This window comes from Oncorhynchus gorbuscha, linkage group LG03, assembly GCF_021184085.1.
Source record: "Oncorhynchus gorbuscha isolate QuinsamMale2020 ecotype Even-year linkage group LG03, OgorEven_v1.0, whole genome shotgun sequence".
NCBI classification, from domain to species: Eukaryota; Metazoa; Chordata; class Actinopteri; order Salmoniformes; family Salmonidae; genus Oncorhynchus; species Oncorhynchus gorbuscha.
In genome coordinates this window covers 78,681,919-78,704,795 of record NC_060175.1, presented here as the reverse complement: position 1 = coordinate 78,704,795, position 22,877 = coordinate 78,681,919, and the positions used below count along the sequence as shown (strand labels likewise).

The 22,877-nt window shown below is 40.6% G+C and overlaps 1 protein-coding gene across 1 annotated transcript in view; it reads left to right on the top strand.

Annotated features, from left to right (window-relative positions):
* The first annotated feature begins 204 nt into the window (after nucleotides 1-204).
* The window catches only part of LOC124031958 (neural cell adhesion molecule L1-like protein), a 364,252-nt gene continuing 341,579 nt past the window's right edge, over nucleotides 205-22,877 (top strand). Inside the window, exon 1 of the mRNA XM_046343821.1 lies at nucleotides 205-323. The gene's annotated coding sequence lies outside the window, so the exon portion shown is untranslated. The remainder of the gene's footprint in view (nucleotides 324-22,877) is intronic.

Below are 22,877 nucleotides of genomic sequence, written 5' to 3'. Positions count from 1 at the left end.
ATTAGTTTATATTTACCAGTATATTATTTAATCACGTGGGTACCAACGGTGGCCTCACCTGTGATGATTCTGTATATCGCTCTGTCTAACCAAAAGCTGAACGCAATTATCGCAGGTTTTCTCTACAGTTTGCATGATAAGGAGTTGTATTCATTTGTTTCCGATGTATAAATTATGTAAACGTTTGGGTCATTCTCTTGACAACCGGCAAAGTGATTTATGGGGCTAACCTCTGGGGGAGCGCGAGCTCGCTATCACCCAAATTTGATTGTAGCACCACATGCAAATCATCATTTACGTTGGATTTACTTTTTACTACGAAGGTAAGTATTATTTAACATGCATGGTCTATATTGAAGTGTCAGTGTGATCCTTTTAAAGTCTAGATAATACGTAAGGCGGTCATCATACTGCATATGATTTTTCGCACAGACTGAAAGTGTTGTATGCGAGTTTCACATTCACAGAACTGTTCGGATGATGTATTATTTTTGTTTTTATTTCTGAACATGGTGTAGCATGAATATGTTCGAACAACACCTATATTGCTGTTGATCGTGCATTATAACGATACGTGTAAATTTGTCATGGAAAATGCACAGTTCCTTTTGCCCATGCCTGTCCTCACGAGTGACTTTATTCAGAGTATGAAACCATCCAGATTTACAGCTGTTGTCGGTTGACTTTTATGTTTTTTTTCCTGGGCAGGTTTTTACATGTCATGTGTCACATAAATCTGCGTTAACTTGGACTGATAGGTTCTTGCGCAAGTTCTCCCCTAAAGGCTTCTACTTTTTCTCGTTTGTCCCTCTTCATAGGACTATGTGTTTAAATGACCAGTTTTGTTGGATGATATTCCATTCATCCAGCTCAATGTAACATCAATAGGTTTAGGCCACTACATGATACTCAAAATTAAATACCACCTTGCACACTCTTGCCTGCATCTAGCTGGTCTAGGGTGTAATCATTCATCCAAACAGTTGCTAACAAGAGTTTCTATTGGACAAATTCAGGTAGGTTTATCTCTGTTTCATTCTGTTTGCTTACACCCCTGATCACCCACGCACACACAGTTCACTTCCATAGTAGGCTGATACAAACAGTGTTATCGCTTTGTAGAATTCCTTCTCGCATCTATGCCCCCTCCTCCTCTCACCTGTTACCCTTCACTTGTGGACTTCAATGCACAACACAGCAGCAGTCTGTGACAAGGCGAAAAAACCTTCATACCACATAACCACTAACTGCTACACACAGCCTATATAATTGTCAATGTCATCATATTAGCTAACGTCATAGTCAACATAGCTACTAGAACTAACGCGTTAGTAATCCCGCTACAATTGTGCAGTACAGTGTACAGCAAGCAGTTTAGCAGTTACACCAGCGGGCCCTGGTGGAAATAAATGTATAAAACCAAAAGCATACCTTGACTTGGAAGAGTTCCAGTGTTGGATAGCAATAGCAAGTTAGGTAACATAAATAGCATTCCTTAATTTGTTAAAAACTGTTCAACTATTGTCGTTCTCTCTCTTTGTCAACTACTCACCACATTTTATTTAGGTTGGAGGACATCCTCCGGAAGTTGTCATAATTACTGTGTAAGTCTATGGAAGGGGGTGAGAGCCATGAGCCTCCTAGGTTTTTGTATTGAAGCCAATGTACCCAGAGGAGGACAGAAAAAAAGTTGTCCTCCGTCTACACAATGTTGAGTGCTGTTGAGGCTACTGTAGACCTTCATTGCAAAACAGTGTGTTTTAAATCAGTTATTTGATGACGTGAATATATTTAGTATAGTTTAATCTAAAAAGTATAACTTTTTTAAATGTGTTACTATATTTTTATTTTCATGAAATTCACTGAGTAGGATGGTCCTCCTCTGAGGAACCCTCACTGGTCTGTGTTCAAGCTGTGTGTTCTCTCTATATCTCCTTCAACTGAAGGAGAATAAGAGGAGGTTTCCCAGGGCATTGGCAATGGTCGGTCCTCTGAAGCTTGGCTATTCAGTCCACTGCAGCTTTATACAGGGAAATGGTTTGAGCCTCTTTCATTGTGACCCTACTTGACTGCTATGGGGTAATTGGGGAATCCAGGGATACTCAAACTCCCCGCTGTGCTGTGATGTTGGAGCCAGCGTTCAATGAATACATTTACAGCACAGCACACCAAACTGCTACATAGGAATTCATTTTCATCCAGTCCTGTCCTGCAAACTTCTATCATAGTTCACACATTGGTATGCTCTCGCAGTTGCTTTCCTTGTCATTCATTCACAGCAAACACAGAAATCTGCACACAAACACTGTTACAGACTTTGTTTTTCTCTTGATTGCATTTTTTGCAGTTGTTTCTCTTTGGGTGTGGCATACTGATTGGAATCATCCTTGTTGGTCAGGATGTGTTGCACCTGTGCTAGCACAGCTGATATGTAGGGGCTACTGGCCCATTGCTTCAGTTGGAAAAAGAGATGTTGGAAGAGCGACACCACTGTTTAAGGTTGTTTAACAGAGCCTTTACCTTATTTGTTTCCCCAAATTTTGGTTTCACTAGCTAAGTTGGTGTGTTTTTTTCTTCTTCTTTTAGTTGGTCTGATATCAGAGAAATCCAGTTAGGGTCCATGATGGGCATCTTTTTTAAGACCCAACTGGAGTTTCTTGGTAAGCACTCAGTAGGCCCTTCATGGATGCCTTTCAGAACCCATTTTAAAACCCCACCTGTTTCATTTCGGTTGTCAGTGGCTCATTTGTTAGTTACCTTTTTCTTTGGAGCAAAGTTTTTTTGGTTTCTTATTGGGGAATGTAACAAAATGGGGGCTTGTGTCCCAGGTTTGTTGTTGTCGCTCAAATCACTCTGAAACAAGGGAATGGTGCATAAACACTAACAACAAAATCATGGGGTGGTTCTCAATATGCCTACTACCATGCTCCACACTCATGCTCCAAGTGCATTCTCCGAGGACGTTTTCTTGAGTACATTCTTGTGAGAACGAGAGTGTGGAGAACACATAAAACATTACATTTGAGAAGCACTCACGATCCCCCTACTGTATTATGTCACGCTGCACCTCCCCATTCACTGAACCGAAACAAGATATACACAAAGCAAATGTTTTACTTCATAATTATCAGCTAGCTACAATGCATTGCAAAACTATTCATCCCCCTTGGCGTTTTTCCTATTTTGTTGCATTACAACCTGTAATTTAAATGGATTTTTATCTGCATTTCATGTAATGGACAAAATAGTCCAAATTGGTGAAGTGAAATGAAAGAAATGACTTGTTTCAAAAAAATTAAAAAAGGAAAAGTGGTGCGTGCATATGTAACAGTATAATTTTAAACCATCCCCTCGCGCGAACCAGGGACCCTCTGCACACATCAACAACAGTCACCCAGGAAGCATTGTTACCCATCGCTCCACAAAAGCCGCGGTCCTTGCAGAGCAAGGGGAACTACTACTTCAAGGTCTCAGAGCAAGTGACGTAACCGATTGAAACGCTATTTAGCGCACACCGATAACTAAGCTAGCCGTTTCACATCCGTTACACATATGTACTCACCCCCTTTGCTATGAAGCCCCTAAATTAGATCTGGTGCAACCAATTAGCTTCAGAAGTCACATAATTAGTTAGATTGCACACAGGTGGACTTTATTTAAGTATCACATGCTCTGTCACATGATCTCAGTGTATATACACAACTGTTCTGAAAGGCCCCAGAGTCTGCAACACCACTAAGCAAGGGGCACCACCAAGCAAGCGGCACCATGAAGATCAAGGAGCTCTCCAAACAGGTCCGGGACAAAGTTGCGAAGTACAGATCAGGGTTGGGTTATTAAAAAATATCAGAAACTTTGAACATCCTATGGTGCAGCAATAAATCCATTATTTAAAAAAATGAAAGAATATAGCACCACAACAAACCTGCCAAGAGGGCCGCCCACCAAAACTCACAGAACAGGCAAGGAGGGCATTAATCAGAGAGGCAGCAAAGAGACCAAAGATAACCCTGAAGGCGCTGCAAAGCTCCACAGCAGAGATTGGAGTATCTGTCCATAGGACCACTTCAAGCTGTACACTCCAAAGAGCTGGGCTTTACAGAAGAGTGGCCAGAAAAAAAGCCAATGCTTAAAGGAAAAAAATAACACGTTTGGTGTTTGCCAAAAGGCATGTGGGAGACTCCCCAAACATATGGAAGAAGGGGGTACTATTGTCAGATGAGACAAAAATTGAGATTTTTGGCCATCAAGGAAAACACTATGTCTGGAGCAAACCCAACACCTCCCATCACCCTGAGAACACCACCCCCACAGTGAAGCATGGTGGTGACAGCATCATGCTGTGGGGATGTTTTTCATCGGCAGGGACTGGGAAACTGGTCAGAATTTAAGGAATGATGGATGGTGCTAAATACGGGGACATTCTTGAGGGAAACCTGTTTCAGTCTTCCAGAGATTTGAGACGGGGACGGAGGTTCACCTTCCAGCAGGACAATGACCCAAAGCATATTGCTAAAGCAACACTCGAGTGGTTTAATGGGAAACATTTAAATGTCTTGAAATGGCCTAGTCAAAGCCCAGACCTCAATCAAATTGAGAATATGTGGTATGATTTAACCTTTTCTTGCGTGAGTTCCAACTATCTCTAATGGTCGCCCCAGCGTGAGTTTTTTTAATGCACGTGAATGTTCTCTCCATTCCAGAATGTGATTGATACGTAACAGTACATTTTATCCGCACAGTACATTTTATCAAACTAAAGCACGCAGCCTGTTTATATTTATAGGCTGTTTCAACTTCAATTTCAAATGATTTTCTAACAAGTATTTATTCTAAAAACAGTTTGAATTTAGGTGTGTTCCGCCTCCTCATTCATTCACATAAAAATAGTCATTTTTACTTTTGCGGACAATTACATTTTTGAGACATTTCTGACACGGACAAAATTCCCCACGCACTTCCCAATTGTTTGTGCAGTTCACATCTGCAGACATTTGCTCATCTCCCGTCAGAACAGGATCTGCACACGTGTTCACATTTGACATTTTCCATTACACATTTCTATTGTAGCGTACTGTATGTATGGAGCATAATATAGTTGTGTATATTCTTTATAACCGCGGACACGTGAGGTAACGTTACTCATTTTATAACCTTTATGGTGTTATAGTCAATCGTGCTTATGTAGCTACATTCTTCTATTAGCTCTGTAAAACAATGCTAGTTGCATCAGAAGTATTATCTTGTGTTGTATTTTAAAGCTACATGGTCTTATGACTCCCAAGTGGTGCAGCGGTCAAAGGCACAGCACATCAGTGTTGGAGGCGTCACTACAGACTCCCTGGCTCAAATCCAAGCTGCGTTTCTATCAAAGTAAGTGCCTTATTACGTTATAATAGTTTCCATATGCCGTTTCTGCTGTAGCTCACTGTATGTATGGATCATAATATATTCCTTATAACCGCGGACACGTGAGGTAACGATACACATTTTATAACCTTTATGGTGTTATAGTCAATCGTGCTTACGTAGGTACATTCTGTAAAACAATGCTACTTGCGTCAGAGAACTATTAGCTTGTGTTGTATTTTGAAGCCTTTTGACTCCCAAGTGGCGCGTCTATGGCACTGCATCTCAGTGCTAGGCGTCACTACAGACACCCTGGTTCAAATCCAGGCTGTATCACAACTGGCTGTGATTGGGAGTCCCATAGTGCAGTGCAAAATTGGCCCAGCGTTGTCTGCGTTTGGCTGGTATAGGCCATCATTGTAAATAAAACTGTGTTCTTAAATGACTAAATAAATAAAAAATATGGCAATGGTTTGTTTATTTGGTCTATTCAGCATAGCTCTGTTCTGCCCTGCTTTGCCCCCTTGTGGAGCTCAAAAGTTAGTTTCTTACTGTTATAACTCAAATCTGTGATTTCGTCAATGCAATAAACTCTTTTTTTATAGCAGTGTTTATTATGTTACTTCTTTGTAGTATTGTTTTTTTTGCTATATCCTTATATTGTATTCAAATGAATAATTCCTCTTTATTCTGTACTTTCAGAAACCACAAACATTATTTGCCAATATCATAACTGGAGCTGGACATCTTTGGAGCTGACTGACTGATCACCACCAGCATCTTCAAAGGGACCTGGTACTTCGTCAGTGGACAAGGGAAATTCAAATTCAGGGTTCTCAATGGCTATAAGGCTGTGGGGCAGCTCCTCACTGTCACTGTCAGAATCTGATTCCTGACTTTCATACTCAGACTCATTGTCAAAATTTTAAAAAATCTCCAGAATTTCCACATTTGTGAGTTGTCTCCTTTTGAAAGACATTGCTAATGCTACAGCTTAACTCACTAGCTACATACATAAACAACAACACTTAATGACGCAGAGCGGGTGTTACGTGGTTGACTGCTGGCACCCCCACTTGTATCAATAAATCACTATCAGAAAATGTTTTGTGGGACAATTATTTGTGTATTTACTGTTTTATTCACGTTTTCAATTCTAGGTGACAAATCATGCATTCTGATTCTTGCACAGATTTTAATGGGCACATTATGTGTGTAAAATACTTTTTTGAAGGTTGTACTGATTATGATGAGCTAAGCTAATTCCAGCTGTGTAGCCATGTTTGTTGACATACAATGCATTCTGGGTTTTGTGTCTGTTTGACCGAAGATTGTTATAACAATGAGGTGAGTAAGAGTTCACTAATTATTTTGAGGACTTCCGGAAATTAATAGTGGGATGTGAACGACGGTAGATGACACACCCCTTCATGCATACTATAAACAGACCAAACTCATCTCCTCTTCTCTTATTATCTTCGATTTCTGTGAGGAAAAAATGCATGGCGGCGCGCTGAAACTAATCGTCGGTTTACTTTTGATTTCTATAAAGTGTTTTACCTAGTTATTTCGATCAATGGTGAGCTCACCCGTGATGTGATTAATTATACATATTAATTGCTATTGGCTAATTCATATTGTAGTTTATGTCAGCCGAGAGTTAGAAAATATGACTGCTTGTGTTGGGTCAATCTTTCCTCAGTTAGCGCTAGCACAAATGTAGCCTACATTTTTCCGGTTAGGATTATTGTGTAATGCTATATATACTTCTGTGAATATCTGAACATTGCATCCAAAAATAAACTGCTCACATTCTGGACATAACTTTGTAAGGACTGTGTTTGTGTAAATAGTTTCTGAAAAAAGTGTGGCCTGCTCAAACGCTGATTGTTGCGTCATTTGAAACTGGCCGTTCTACACGAGCATTCTAAAGGAGTGTTCTAATCACACATGGTGTGATCGTACACTTCAGGGACCACTGTAGAACGATCACACCCGTGTGATGGTACGTGTGAAAGGGTTAAAGATAGTTGTACACCAGTGGAACCCATCCAACTTGATGGAGCTGGAGCAGTTTTGCCTTGAAGAATGGGCAAAAATCCCAGTGGCTAGATGTGCCAAGCTTATAGAGACATACCCCAAGAGAGTTGCAGCTGTAATTGCTGCAAAGTATTGACTTGGTGGTGAATAGTCATGCACCCTCAAGGTTCATACCCCCAAAATATTTTGCATCTTCAAAGTTGTAGGCATGTTGTGTAAATGATACAAATGATTCCAGGTTGTAAGGCAAGAAAATAGGAAAAATGTCAAGGGGGGTGAATACTTTGGCAAGCCACTGTATATGTGAATCATTGTAATCTAGCTAGCCAGCTAGTTAAACAGGCAAAAATGACCTACAACTAATGGTATTTAAGGTAGATGTTTTCGTGGGTAGCTAGCTACCCATTCTTCATGGATAGCTAGCCAGTTAGCCCTATTGACTTACTATGAACTTACTCATTCACTGAACATTCTTCCAGCCAGGATAATGGCAATAGATATGATATACACAAAGCAAATGTTTTATTTCATAACTATCAGCTAGCTATATGTGAATCGTAATAATCTAGCTAACCAGACAGTTTAACAGGCAAAAATGACATTTCAAGAAATGTTGCATAATTATTTTTACGTGTGCGTCATATTTCTGTGCATACTTTCCATTGAAGCTTTCATCGACGCATGCTTCAAAATATGTACAAATGGAGTACGCATTCGAAAAGTGACCTCCGTGCTCCGTTTTGCATACTTTGATTTAGACTCATACTCCGATCCTCTGTGCTCCAATTTGCGTGCTCAGAGCATGGTAGTATGCTTTTTGAGAAACACCTGTGGACTTCGAATGAAAGTATTTGAAGAAAAGCCCACTTGGGAAGTACTAGACCGATGTACCAAGGAGGATCTTACTCTCGAGAAACCTGCAGTCCTTGCAGATGAGTTTGTGTTGACGCTTTAAACTACCTTCATAAACAAAGCATACAGTAGTTATCCCTACACAAAATCAATCTAGAGAAGTTCAGCCTTTTCCTCCAGTGCCCCAAATAATATTATTCAGAAAGGTGGAAACGAAGAACCAGTTATTTGTCATTACTGTCATGAGAAAGAACACATTAGCTGTGTCCAAATACCCATACAGTACTAGCACACTACGACTTAAACTGCATACCATTTACTCATCGTTGCATACTATTTAGCATGTACTGTTTAGTATGCAGCATGAAATGGCCGCAACACACTAGCGGCTCCTGATTGGCTGAGTAGGTGAGGCAGGGCTGAGTGCGGGTGGATTTTTCCATATTCAATAGAAATGCATTGCATTAACCATTTCCAATTATTAGGTTAAAGGCCTACTCAGGCTCGTTATAGGCAGACTATCACATTCAACCTATACCGTAGTAGACCATATAACCTATTTAAAAAGTACTGAGACAGGAACCGATAATTTGGTTCCATTTCAACATATTTATTAGTCAAAAGGCACTCGCACAGCTGAGATATCTTTGTTGCAGGTGCATGGTGACAGTTGAATAAGATGAGAAAAAAGAAGAAACCCACACACTGCTCTTGATAGTATCACTGCTCTTTAATAAGCATTAAGTATCGACCTCAAGGCCTTCGTCAGAGCTTTTGTGAGTAAAAGAAAAAAAGTTGCAGACATAGCTCCACCCACATCCGTTCCATGCATCGAATGAGGTTGGAGTCGAGGGAAATACATGTTACCAAATATAACAGTGCATTTCATAAATATTGCAATAAAGTGTGTACATAAAACATATTTAACACGTCTGTAAAACCACAATCAGGACATCGACCGACCAAGCAAGTTTTCATAAATCATTGGGTACATTGCAAGAAAAACGAGTATTCTGGAATGGTGGCATTAATTCATTTTCACATTTACAACATAACATACATAGACATTTCAGGAAATAATGTCTGGGTGAAACTCCAAAAACATTCTCTTTTGCTCAGAGTATTATTTAAATCACCTCCCCTGTCTGATATCTTAAATTTCTCTGTGCCACAAAATCTAAAGGTAAAAATGGTCATTAAAATGTACTGCGACTGGATAATCCCTGTCATTTCTACTGATTGAACATTTATGTTAATTCATTCTCTGTTTGCGAGAACGAGAGGTTTTACCTACATAACACAGCCCACATGGACATTTTAATAATTTAGATAACATGGGTGGTGGAGCACGTAATAATGTCATTTATTTGGAACCATTTTCTTGTATGTGGGTTGCCGAAATATTCACACTTCATCATATTGTTGCACCGTGTGCAACCTCTGCATCCATAGCTACCATTTGGGAGAGTGTGTAAAAGAGCCTGGCTGATTTTCTTTTGTAGCTGGCAGTTGGCGTGGACCAATTTATTGCATAAATTGCGACCTCTCCTATATACATTAAATGGTGGATTCTTAAATTCAGCTGGCAAAGCTGGGTCTGATGATTAAACATGGCAGTGTTTCTTGACATCTCTCACTGTGCGCGAGTTGAAAGTATACAGTACCAGTCAAAAATTTGGACACCTACTTATTCCAGGATTTTTCTTTATTTCTGACTATTTTCCACATTGTTGAATGATAGTGAAGACCTCAAACTATGAAATAACATATGGAATCATGTAGTAACCAAAATAGTGTTAAACTAACCAAATATATTTTCTATTTTAGATTCTTCAAAGTGGCCACCTTTGTCTTGATGACAGCTTTGCACACTCTTGGCATTCTCTCAACCGGCTTCATGAGGTACAGTGGTTCCTCCTTTAAAAATTGTGAGCTTATGCCACGGGATTTAGAGGTCATTTGTGGTTTAGTACGGTACCCTGCGTCAACACTTCATTCCTCCAGACCAGCGGAAGGGGGAGTTAGATCACTGATTTTGCTTTTGGGTCCTACTGGGTCTCTAACAATGAATGGGTGACATAAACCTAAATAGAAACTGATAATTGTGCACAACTTCAGTATTACTTATGTCGTGTCTTTACTATCATTAACTGAAGACTGATAGTTTTTTATCAAAGATTCTCTGTAATTAGTTACTGTGCGATCAACTGATTAATCATGTAACTAATTAACTAGGAAGTCGGGGCACCAAGGAAAAATATTCAGATTACACAGTTATCATTTCTTAAAATAATTTTTCAGATATTTTATCTGATCAATTAGTCTTCGAATTAATGAATTATTTACTGTACCTCACATTAGTCTCATTCCAAACGTCATAAATTGTTGGTTATCTGCACGAACCCAGTCTTCACTGTGAGTCATCCATACATCAATTGTCTTAAATCATTTATTTATTAATAATTCACAGAAATGCATAAACAAACAAACAAGGTAAATGTAATGATAGGAAAATGCCCTCTAGTGGGCTAAACTGGCATGGCGGCTTGTTAAAACAAAAAGGGGAAGTGGGGGTCGACTAAGAAGTCACTGCAGAGTGATAATTATAACAATTAAAATGCGAATCCTTTACACATAAACGCTCACTCATTCGGGAACAATTGCAATCAATATTTATATTTACGCTCAGACGACAGTCTTGATCGCTGATGAAAAGTTTGTGTCTTTCGTAGAATTGTCCGTCTCTCTCTCTCTCTCTGTCTTGGTTAGAGGGGATAGTTCAAAGTGACATTCGTTATAGAATGTGTGTTTCGAGGGTTGTCGTTCTTTGCGTTCTATGATACCGAATTCCTAGCTGCAGACTAGTAATTAGTATCAAAGACTTGTTCTTATTCGGTCAGTATCGATAGTCTAAGAGTTTAACTACGTGGTATGGTTAAAAGATTCTGCAACCTTTAGCCATCTCGTAATTGAGGTAAGCTCAGTCTGGTGATAATTTTTCAAAGTTGGGTTTTATTCGGAATGGCAGAAAAGGGCTGTCCCAGGATGTCTGACTCTAACTGGGCTCAGGGGCGGTCCTCTGATTTAGTTCAAATCCAATTCCCTTTTTTAGTTTTCCTTCATTAAGCAGTCCAAAATCATATTGTGTAAACAGTATCATACTCACTCATTCATCTTATACAACAATTAGATGTAAACCTTATATCTGGGGCTATTATATAAACAGCGTTATGTTAATGTGGTCACACCGTCTCCCATGAGCTTCCCAAGTTGTGACAAACGGACCAGTTCGTAGCTGAATTCTTCACCAATCTTTTACACTTTCTTCGGAACATGAAATTTGTTCGTACCTCAAGTTCTGTTAGGTGGAAGGATTTCCTTTGTCCTCTGTGAAAGTTTACCCTCTCTCTACTATGTGGCCATGTGGCAGGGTCTTCTCAGGAATTTATGACCTCTGACCACGGATCCATAATAAATTATTAAATATCACTGAATTACAGAAATATCCCCCAATCCTCTATATGTAATTCATATCATAACTTCATATTTTTCGATATACTGTAGGCCTACCATAGGTGACATGAGCTTCACTAGTGTTGAGTAATGTGCTGTTAAAAGTGGTGTAGGTCTTATTTATTTTAAGAGCATTTTGAAGTTAGAAGCAATGGGATTTGAAGCAATAGCTTACAACTACTTTAGCACTGTTTCACGCTGCCCTGAGACAACCATGGGGACTGGTCTTGATAAATCAATCAGATTTTTATGTTCACTGAATCTCCGTTTGGGTATTGGTTAGACAAGAATTAGAAAATTAGGGTGTAGAAATGTTATGCTCTTAGTGTAACCATTATTTAGTTAGGCAAGTCAGTTAAGAACAAATTCTTATTTACAAGGACCGCCTACTCCTTCCTCCCCGTCGGGGAATTGAACCCCGGTCTCCCTTGTGCCGGGGACAATAAAAAGACTCTAAAAAGACTCTAAAATGTGCAGTTTTGTCACTCGACACAATGCCACACGTCTCAAGTTGAGGGCGCATTCAATTGGCATACTGACATCAGGAATGTCCACCATACTGTAGCTGTTGGCAGATAATTGAATGTTCTGTTCTCTACCATAAACCGCCTCCAACGTTGTTTTAGATAACTTGTCAGTGGGTGGGCCTGGCACCCATGTCTGCGCCCCTGCCAAGTCATGTGAAATCCATAGATTAGGGCCTAATGAATTGATTTCAATTGATTGATGAACTGTAACTCAGTAAAATCTTTGAAATTGTTGCATGTTGCATTTATATTTTTGTTCAGTATATTTTTGTTCAGTGTATATAATTTGACCATGAATTAATTTGATTATTCCTGATTGTTTGAAATGCAGTGTATTGACTGTTAATTGCTCAACATAGCTTAATAAAATTGAGATACTGTATATATCATGAATCGCCCATAAGTTTAAAAAAATGTAGATAGGATTTTTAGGCCATATCGTCCAGCCCTACTCTGTAGCCACATGCCATGCAATCTTTGTCCCCACCCTTCCACTCAGCCTGCTAGATAGCTAGAACAGCTAATTACCCCTTAGCTACCCCACATGCTGCAATTGTCTAATTGAACCCTGCTGAGAAGGGTTTAGAACCTAGCCAATACCTTACTTTGTAGATGTGGCAGAGGTATTCCACAATGTGCCATTCCAATACCCCAATCATTATACTAGGACTGCATGAGTCAAATGCATTTCAGGAGAAATGCTTGAAAGAATGCTTACATGTGGTGTGATTTTGACACAAAGCCGCAAACGGTGATATGCTGTCAATGTCACAGCCTGTATTAACATCCTTTTTTGTTAGCCATTAGGAACAGCACAGTGCTCTCTATAAGAGCTTTATCAGGCAGAGAGGTATTCCTGAACCACTTATCAATGTAGCACGGGGAGGGGGGTAAAGCCCCGTGCCAGTCCAAGATAATCAACACTACAGTGGAAAGGATCTGCAGGGCAGGCTGTGTCAAGCCTTAAGATGTTTTCTGCTGAAAGGATAGCATCTAAATACCAAAAAGCCAGAATAATCCAATTTACTCGTAAAATGGAACTATCTAGATTGCAAATAACCTTGCTTCACCCCTACTATTTCAGGGGGGGATTTCCCAGAGCCTAATGTCTGGGTTTAAATTATGCCAACCGTTTCAGTCTCCCAGTCCCTGCCGCTGAAAAACATCCAGAATAAACTGATATACTTGCTGGACTAGTTTGCCGACATGTATTTATTCCTGTGATTCCAAATAAATGTGAACGTGCATGAAGATGGCAGAATTCAGAAATGACATTGTTTTAGCACCACTAAGTTTTTAAACTACGGTGAGCGATACGGTTCCATGTGCCAATAAATAAGCACAATCTACTTTTTCGGTTTTTCAAATTGCCGCTGTCTTGAAGCTAAAATGTGTATATTGTATACTCTACTAATGACCATACAGCTAATGACCATACAAAATAAAGAGTAACGGAGAGCAATGTACACTGAACAAAAATATAAACAGAACACGTAAAGTGTTGTTTTATCAGCTGAAATAAAAGATCACAGAATTCTTCCATATGCACAAAAAGGTTATTTCTCTCAAATTGTGCACAAATTTGTTTACTTATCTGTTAGTTTGCATTTCTCCTTTGCCAAGATAATCCATTCACCTAACAGGTGTGGCATATCAACAAGATGATTAAACAGTATCATTACACAGGTGCACCTTGTGCTGGGGACAATAAAAAGCCACTCTAAAATGTGCAGTTGTCACACAACACAATGCCACATGTCTCAAGTTGAGGGAGCGTATAATTGACATGCTGACTGCAGGAATGTCCACCAGAGCTGTTTCCAGAGAATTGAATGTTAATTTCTCTACCATAAGCCGCCTCCAACGTAGGTTTAGAGAATTTTGCAGTATGTCAACCCGCCCTCAAAACAGCAGACCACACCAGCCTAGGACATGCTCATCCAGCTTCTTCACCTGCAAGATCGTCTGAGAACAGCCACTCGGACAGCTGATGAAACTGAGAAGTATTTCTGTCTGTAATTAAGCCCCTTTGTGAGGAAAAACTCATTCTGATTGGCTGTTTCTGGCTCCCCAGTGGGTGGGCCAGGCTTCCAAGTGGGTCAGCCTCTGCCCTCCCAGGCCCACCCATGGCTACACCCTGCCCAGTCATGTGAAATCCATCATATTCATTTTATTTCAATTGACTGATTTCATTATATGAACTGTAACTCAGTAAATTCATAATTATTTAGCTTGTTGCGTTTAGATTTTTGTAAAATACGAGGAATTTGTGTTGAGTGCATGGGGGCCACAATCTTTATGCACCTCTACTATTGTGTTTGACATTATCCTGCTTGTAGAATTAGGTGCAGAAAATTGAGATTATGCACTGGCCTAGGTCACAATAAATCTCTCACTTTTGGTGTGAGCAGGCATCACAAAAGGACTTAATGTTTGAGAAAAACAAGAACATGACCAATGCAAAAATGATTGCTTTCCCAGAGAGTGCATTTGGAAAGTATTCAGACCCCTTGTCTTTTCCACATTTTGTTACCTTACAGCTTATTTTTAAATGGATGGGGGAAAAATCCTCAATCTACACACAATACCCCATAATGACAAAGCGAAAACAGGTTTTTGAAATGTTTTACAAATGTATAAACAAAAAAAAGATAAAGAATCCTTTTTCCATTGATCATCTTTGAGATGTTTCTACAACTTGATTGGATTCCACCTGTGGTAAATCCAATTGATTGGACATGATTTGGAAAGGCACACAACTGTCTATGTAAGGTCCCACAGTTGACAGTGCATGTCAGAGCAAAAGCCAAGCCATGAGGTTGAAGGAATTGTCCGTAAAGCATCGAGACTGGATTGTGTCGTGGCACAGATCTGGGGAAGGGTACCAAAAAATGCCTGCAGCATTGAAGGTCCCCAAGAACACTGTGGCCTCCATCATTCTTAAATGGAAGACGTTTGGAACCACCAAGGCTCATCCTAGAGCTGGCCGCCCTCCTCAACTGAGAAATCGGGGGAGAACGGCAGCACTCCACCAAACAGGCCTTTATTTTGTTAATATTTGATATTAGTCCTCATTTAACCGGGCCTAAACTGGATGGAATCCCCGAGCTGACGATGTAAAAATCTGTTGTTCTGCCACTGAGCAAGGCAGTTAAACCACTGGTCCACGGGCGCTGAAGACGTGGATGTCAATCTAAGGCAGCCCCCCGCACCTCTCTGATTCAGAAGGGTTGCGTTAATTGCGGAAGACACATTTCAGTTGAAGTCATTCAGTTGTACAACTGACTAGGTATCCCCCCTTTCCCATTATAAGTAAATGAAGCAGACATAATGGAAATCATGGTCTATGCAAATAAACTTCCCTTCCCTCCTCCTTCTTCTCCTCCTCCCTCTCTGCGGATGACTTTGTCAACCACACCGGGTCATTACTGTTATTGTTATTTGTGGCCTTATACATTATTTTGAGTTAATTCTATGAGGGGGAGGGTGTGCAAGGGTAAGGTCATGTGAAAATATTTTTATGTTGGGGAGGTGGGTGTATTTTATTTGACAGCCTGATTCTCAGCAATCAAGTTTTCAAGGAGAAAAGTGTAGGATGCCACGTCATGAAGCCTTTTGCATCATATGATGCACCTGTATCTTGAATATTACTGCTGACATGCATACATTTTGGGACTGTATCAACACTGGACTTGGAATTCAGTGGCACTCTCTCTAAATTTGAATGTCCCAGCCAACCTCTCTGGCCAGTGGCCTGGACCGCTGTATTCCTGTCACAATGCTTTCTGGACTCCTGCCTGGCAGGCCTGTCACCTCCTAGAGAGCCAGGTCAAAGGTCTTAACCGCTCCAACCATCCACTGATTAGCAGTGTAATAAGCACCTTATGCAGGCACCACAAATAACTCTGAACCCAGTTGAATAGAGATAGAGACGACCATAGTCTCTCTGGACCAAGACCACCTGGGGAGGGAGAGGAACTGGAGGTTCCGGGTTCGAGGACACCCACGCCTTTACTGTCCAAACCACCTACTCCTCCCCACTGAAACACCATGGTTGCCTTCCAAGGGGCGCGGGCACCCGCTCAATAGACAATGGCCTGAATTCCTCCTCGCTAGTGAGTAACATGGTTTGCTTGCACTTGAAATGCACTTAAATTAATTCAGCTGAGCTCTTGCTTTTAAACAGTGCATTCACTGTTAGGTCCCCCTTTTTATAGACATCCATCCCTCGTCTCCTCGTTCCATGGTAGAACTGTACTCCCTGTTGACAGTGTGTCTCAACAGTCATGGAGTAAACAAAATCTCCACTTGTGTCCCCTCCCCCCTGCCCGATTTTCTCTTGTTGTAACTGGAGTTCGTTGAGGAAAAACCAGATAGTCTTGTTACAAAAAAATATATTAACAGACCGTTTATATCGCACATACGTAGAAAAACACGATAAGTGCAGAATGAAGAAAGAGGGGGATGACACATTGATGCCATGTCCGTACATGTTTCCAGGCTGTTAGGTTGGCTGCTGTGGATGAGCAGAAGCAGGTCCATGCCTTGCACTCCACCCTAATTTGCTTGAACAGAAAGTAGATTTATATTTTGTTCAAATTGGCTTATATAGTACATTATATAGAGAGATGGGACTAAGTTATGGACGTTAATCTTTAGTTGTGTGAACCCCAAAACCCCAGTGCACATACAGTATGCCACAAATTGCCTGAATCATAGCTTTTATTGAATTTCACCAGAGTTGCACTATAAATGCCTTTAATCTTGTATTTTTTAATTTCTTTATTTAACCTATATTTAACTAGGCAAGTCAGTTAAGAACAAATTCTTATTTACAATGAGTACCTACCAAAAGGCAACAGGCCTTCTGTGGGGATGGGGGCCTAGGAAATATATACAATGTAAATATAGGACAAAACACTCACCAAAACAAGAGAGACAGCACTACATAAAGAGAGACCTAAGACAAAAACATAGCATGGTAGCAACATAACAACGACATGGTAGCAACACAACATGGTAGCAGCACAAAACCGTACAAACATTATTGGGTACAGACAACAGCACAAAAGGCAAGAAAGTAGAGACAACACTACACCACACAAAGCAGCCACAACTGTCAGTAAGAGTCTCCATGATTGAGTCTTTGAATGAAGAGATTGAGATAAAACTGTCCAGTTTGGAGCAAACCGAAAAGAGGAGCGACCCAGGGATGTGTGTGCTTTGTGGACCTTTTAACAGAATGTGACTGGCAGAATGGGTGTTGTATGTGGAGGATGAGGGCTGCAGTAGGTATCTCAGATAGGGGGGAGTAGTGAGGCCTAAGAGGGTTTTATAAATAAGCATCAAACAGTGGGTCTTGCGACGGGTATACAGAGATGACCAGTCTACAGAGTATAGAGTGCAGTGATGTGTCCTATAAGGTGCACTGGTGGCAAATCTGATGGCCGAATGGTAAAGAACATCTAGCTGCTCGAGACCACCCTTACCTCACAATCTATAAATTATGTCTCCGTAATCTAGCATGGGTAGGATGGTCATCTGAATCAGGGTTAGTTTGGCAGGTGGGATGAAAGAGGAGCGATTACGATAGAGGAAACCAAGTCTAGATTTAATTGTAGCCTGCAGCTTTGATATATGCTGAGAGAAGGACAGTGAACCGCCATACTCCCAAGTACTTGTATGAGGTGACTATCTCAAGCTCTAAACCTTGTGTGGGAAGAGGGGCATTCTTCTTACCAAACCACATGACCTTTGTTTTGGAGGTGTTCAGAACAAGGTAATGGTAGAGAAAGCTTGTTGGACACTAAGAAAGCTTTGTTGTAGAGCATTTTTCACAAAATCCGCGAAGGGGCCATCTGAGTATAAGACTATCATCTGCATATAATTGGATGAGAGAGCTTCCTACTGCCTAAGCTATGTTTTTGGTGTAAATTGAGAAGAGCGTAGGGCATAGGATTGAGCCTTGGGGTACTCCCTTGGTGACTGCACTCTTTGAGAGAGCTAGTTAGCAAACAAGGCCAAAGATCCTCCTTGACACCAATACTCCTTAGCCGACCCACAATAATGGAATGGCTTACCTTATCAAAAGCTTTGGCCAAGTCAATAAAAATAGTCGCGCAATATTGTTTAGAATCAAGGGCAATGGTGACATCATTGAGGACATTTAAGCTTGCAGTGACACATCCATAACCTGAGCGGTAACCAGATTGCATACCCAAGAGAATACTATAGACATCAAAAAAGCCAGTCTGTTGATTATTGACAAGTTTTTCCAAACTGGGCAAATAGAAATAGGCATATAACAGTTAGGATCAGCTTGTTCTCCCTCCTAAAATAAAGGACCAGCTGGGAGTCTCCTGAGTGAAAACATCCGAAGTTCTTCAAAGGTAAATTATTTAATTTGATTGCTTTTCTTATTTTTGTGAAAATATTGCCTGATGCTAGCAGAGCCTAGCCATAGCATTATGCCATGATAAACTTACACAAATGCTTGTCTAGCATTGACTGTAAAGCATATTTAAAAAATCTGAGATGACAGTGTGATTAACAAAAGGCTAAGCTGTGTCTCAATATATTTCATTTGTGATTTTCATGAATAGGAACATTTTCTAGGAAGATTTATGTCCCGCTGCGTTATGATAATTAGTTTGAGGCTACGTTACGCTCCCGCATGCGGGATGGGTAGTATTTGTTTTTCTTAACTGCATTGTTGGTTAAGGACTTGTAAATAAGCATTTCACCTGTTGTCTTCGGGGCATGTGACAAATAAAATTTGATATGATTTGACTGTCCAGCTCGCTAATAATCACTAGACCAGTGGTTCTCAACTGGTTTTGCCTCATGACCCAAATTGAACCATATTGTCTCAGTCGTGACCCAAAATTCACATTGCGAAAAAGAATCGCCAAAATACAATCTGGAAAACCTTTTTTTCATGCTGTATTGATAGTAAATGTAGCAATTATATGCCAAGGGAACAACATTCCCACCTCTTTCATAGTCAGTAATGACATTTTTACCATGTTTTTGATGTTGGCAGCTTCATTAAATAGTACCCGCAAAACACCAGTCCCAACATCAACAGTGAAGAGGCCTTCTAGGCAGAGTTCCTCTGTCCAATGTCTGTATTCTTTTCCCATCTTAATCTTTTATTTTTATTGGCCAGTCTGAGATATGGCTTTTTCTTTGCAACTTTGCCTGGAAGGCCAGTATCCTGGAGTCGCCTCATCACTGTTGACATTGAAACTGGTGTTTTGTGGGTACTATTTAATGAAGCTGCCAGTTGAGGACTTGTGAGGCGTCTGTTTCTCAAACTAGACACTCTAATGTACGTGTCCTCTTGCTCAGTTGTGCACCGGGGCCTCCTACTCCTCTTTCTATTCTGGTTAGAGCCAGTTTGCACTGTTCTGTGAAGGGAGTAGTACACAGTGTGGTACAAGATCTTCAGTTGCTTGGCAATTTCTCGCATGGTATAGCCTTTTTTTTCTCAGAACAAGAGTAGACTGATGAGTTTCCGAAGAAAGTCCTTCGTTTCTTAACATTTTGAGCCTGTAATCAAACCCACAAATGCTGATGCTCCAGATACTCAACTATACTCAACTCTAAAGAAGGCCAACAGTTTTCAGGCCCCATCGAAGCAGCGTTACCCATGCAGAGCAAGGGGAACAACTACTAGAAGGCTCAGAGTGAGTGACGTTTGAAACGCTATTAGCGCGCTACCTAGCCATTTCACTTCGGTTACACCAGCCTCATCTTGGGAGTTGATAGGCTTGAAGTCATAAACAGATCAATGCTTGACGCACAACGAAGAGCTGCTGGCAAAATGCACGAAAGTGCTGTTTGAATGAATGTTTACGCGCCTGCTTCTGTCTACCACCGCTTAGTCAGATACTTAGATACTGGTATGCTCAGTGAGATTATATGCAACGCAGGACATGCTAGATAATATCTAGTAATATCATCAACCATGTGTAGTTAACGAGTGATTATGATTAATTGTTTTTTATAAGACACTTTTAATGCTGGCTAGCAACTTACCTTGTTACTGTATTTGCGTAACAGGCTGTCTCCTTGTGGAGTGCAACGAGAGAGAGGCAGGTCGTTATTACGTTGGACTCATTATTGCTTTGGACTCGTTAACTGTAAGGTTGCAAGATTGGATCCCCCGAGCTGACAAGGTGAAAATCTGTCGTTCTGCCCCTGAAGGAGGCAGTTAACCCACCGCTCCTAGGCCGTCATTGAAAATAAGAATGCGTTCTTAACTGACTTGCCTAGTTAAATAAAGGTGTATATAAAAATATATATTTTGTTATTGTTGTTATTCAACAAGAGACGATTCGTTTTCATGCACATTTTTTCATTAAGAAATCCTGCACCAAACATCTTAGTTAGATGTAAAATTGCGCGACTCAGATCTTCTTGGGAAAATCACCTAAATTAATGACAGATTTCTTGAATTATCTTAGATTAAATCGGACTATTTTGAGGAAGTGTCTACTGACGACAGCGTCTCAAAATGGAAAAACAGTACTATTTTCTAGTTTTCTTTTCAATGGTTGCTAAACCCAAGTAGAGAAGCATGACAAGAGAGCCCTGTCTATTATTGTAATTATTATGGAAGTGAACTCCTGTAAGTATATCTCCAAAAGCTGGTGCGTGTTCCCTTTCGTTCTTCACCGGTGACAACATGCCCATTGAAAGAAAACTCTTAAAGCTATTACTTAGTGGACTGACACTGGTCATAAATCCGTCCTGAGTCAACGCCCACAGGCTGTAAAAAACTACAGGCAATAATTTGATTAATCAACCAATCTAGAAAGAGAGAAAATTGAGAAATGAATGTGTGACCCCTAATAGACTTTGATCATAGAGATGAACACTGAAACACAGAGTTGGTACAGAACAGCTGCACCTTGAGATTTTGTTGACAAGATTGTATCTGTACAGTTCTAAGGTAATATGAAAAATAATTTTCGCTTCTTGCCACCCTCTTTAAAGGATTATCTTGTGTAATTTATGTTCATGTACAGTACCAGTCAAACGTTTGGACACACTCTCTCATTCAAGGTTTTTCTTTATTTTTTAAACTATTTTCTATATTGTAGAATAATAGTGAAGACATCAAAACTATGAAATATCACATATGAAATCATTTAGTAACCCAAAAAGTGTTCAAATATATTTTAGCCTGGACGTGTGTTGGGACATTGTCGTGTTGAAAAACAAAATATAGTCCCACTAAGCGTAAACCAGATGGGATGGCGTATCACTACAGAATGCTGTGGTAGCCATGTAGGTTAAGTGTGCCTTGAATTCAAAATAAATCACTGACAGTGTCACCAGCAAAGCACGCCCACACCATCACATCTCCTCCTCCTCCAAGCTTCACGGTGGGAACCACACATGCAGAGATCATCCGTCCACCTACTCTGCATCTCACAACCAAGAACCAAAAATAGCAAATTTCGACTCATTAGATTTCCACCGGTCTAATATCCATTGGTCGTGTTTCTTGGCCAAAGCAAGTCTCAAATCAAATTTTATTTGTCACATACACATGGTTAGCAGATGTTAATGTGAGTGTAGCGAAATGCTTGTGCTTCAGGTTCCGACAGTACAGTAATATCTAACAAGTAATCTAACATTTCCCCATCAACTACCTTATACACACAAATATAAAGGGGTGAATGAGAATATGTACATATAAGTATATGGATGAGCGATGGCCGAGCGGCATAGGAAAGGAGCAATAGATGGTATAAAATACAGTATATATGGGTAATGTCAGATATGTAAACATAATTAAAGTGACATTATTTAGGGTGGCATTGTATAAAGTGAAGAGTGATCCAGTGGCCAGTGATTGGGTCTCAATGTTGGCAGCAGCCTCTCTGAGTTAGTGATGGCTGTTTAGCAGTCTGATGGCCTTGAGATTGAAAAACAACTTCTGTTTCTCGGTCCCAGCTTTGATGCACGTTTACTGATCTCGCCTTCTGGGTGGTAGAGGTGTGAGTAGGCAGTGACTTGGGTCGTTGATGTCCTTGATGATCTTTTTGGCCTTCTTGGGACTTTGTGTGTTGTAGGTGTCATGGATGGCAGGTAGTTTACCCCTGGTGATGCGATGAGAAGACCGCACCACCCTCTGGAGAGGCTTGCGATTGAGGGCGGTGCAGTTCCCATACCAGGCTGTGATAAAGCCCGACAGGATGCTCTCAGTTGTGCATCTGTAAAGGTTTGTTAGTGTTTTGGGTGACAAGCCACATTTCACTGCTGTCCCTTCGATGTGGATGGGGGGGTGCTCCCTCTGCTGTTTCCTGAAGTTCACAATCATCTCCTTTGTTTGTTTTGTTGACGTTGAGTGTGAGGTTGTTTTCCTGAGACCACACTCCCAGAGTGTTTGTTGGTAATCAAGTCCACTACTGTTGTGTTTGCAAACTTGATGATTGAGTTGGAGGCGTGCATGACCACGCAGTCATGGGTGAACAGGGAGTACAGGAGGGGGCTGAGCACATACCCTTGTGGGGCCCCAGTGTCGAGGGTCAGCGAAGTGGAGATGTTGTTTCCTACCTTCACCACCTGGGGGCGGCCCATCAA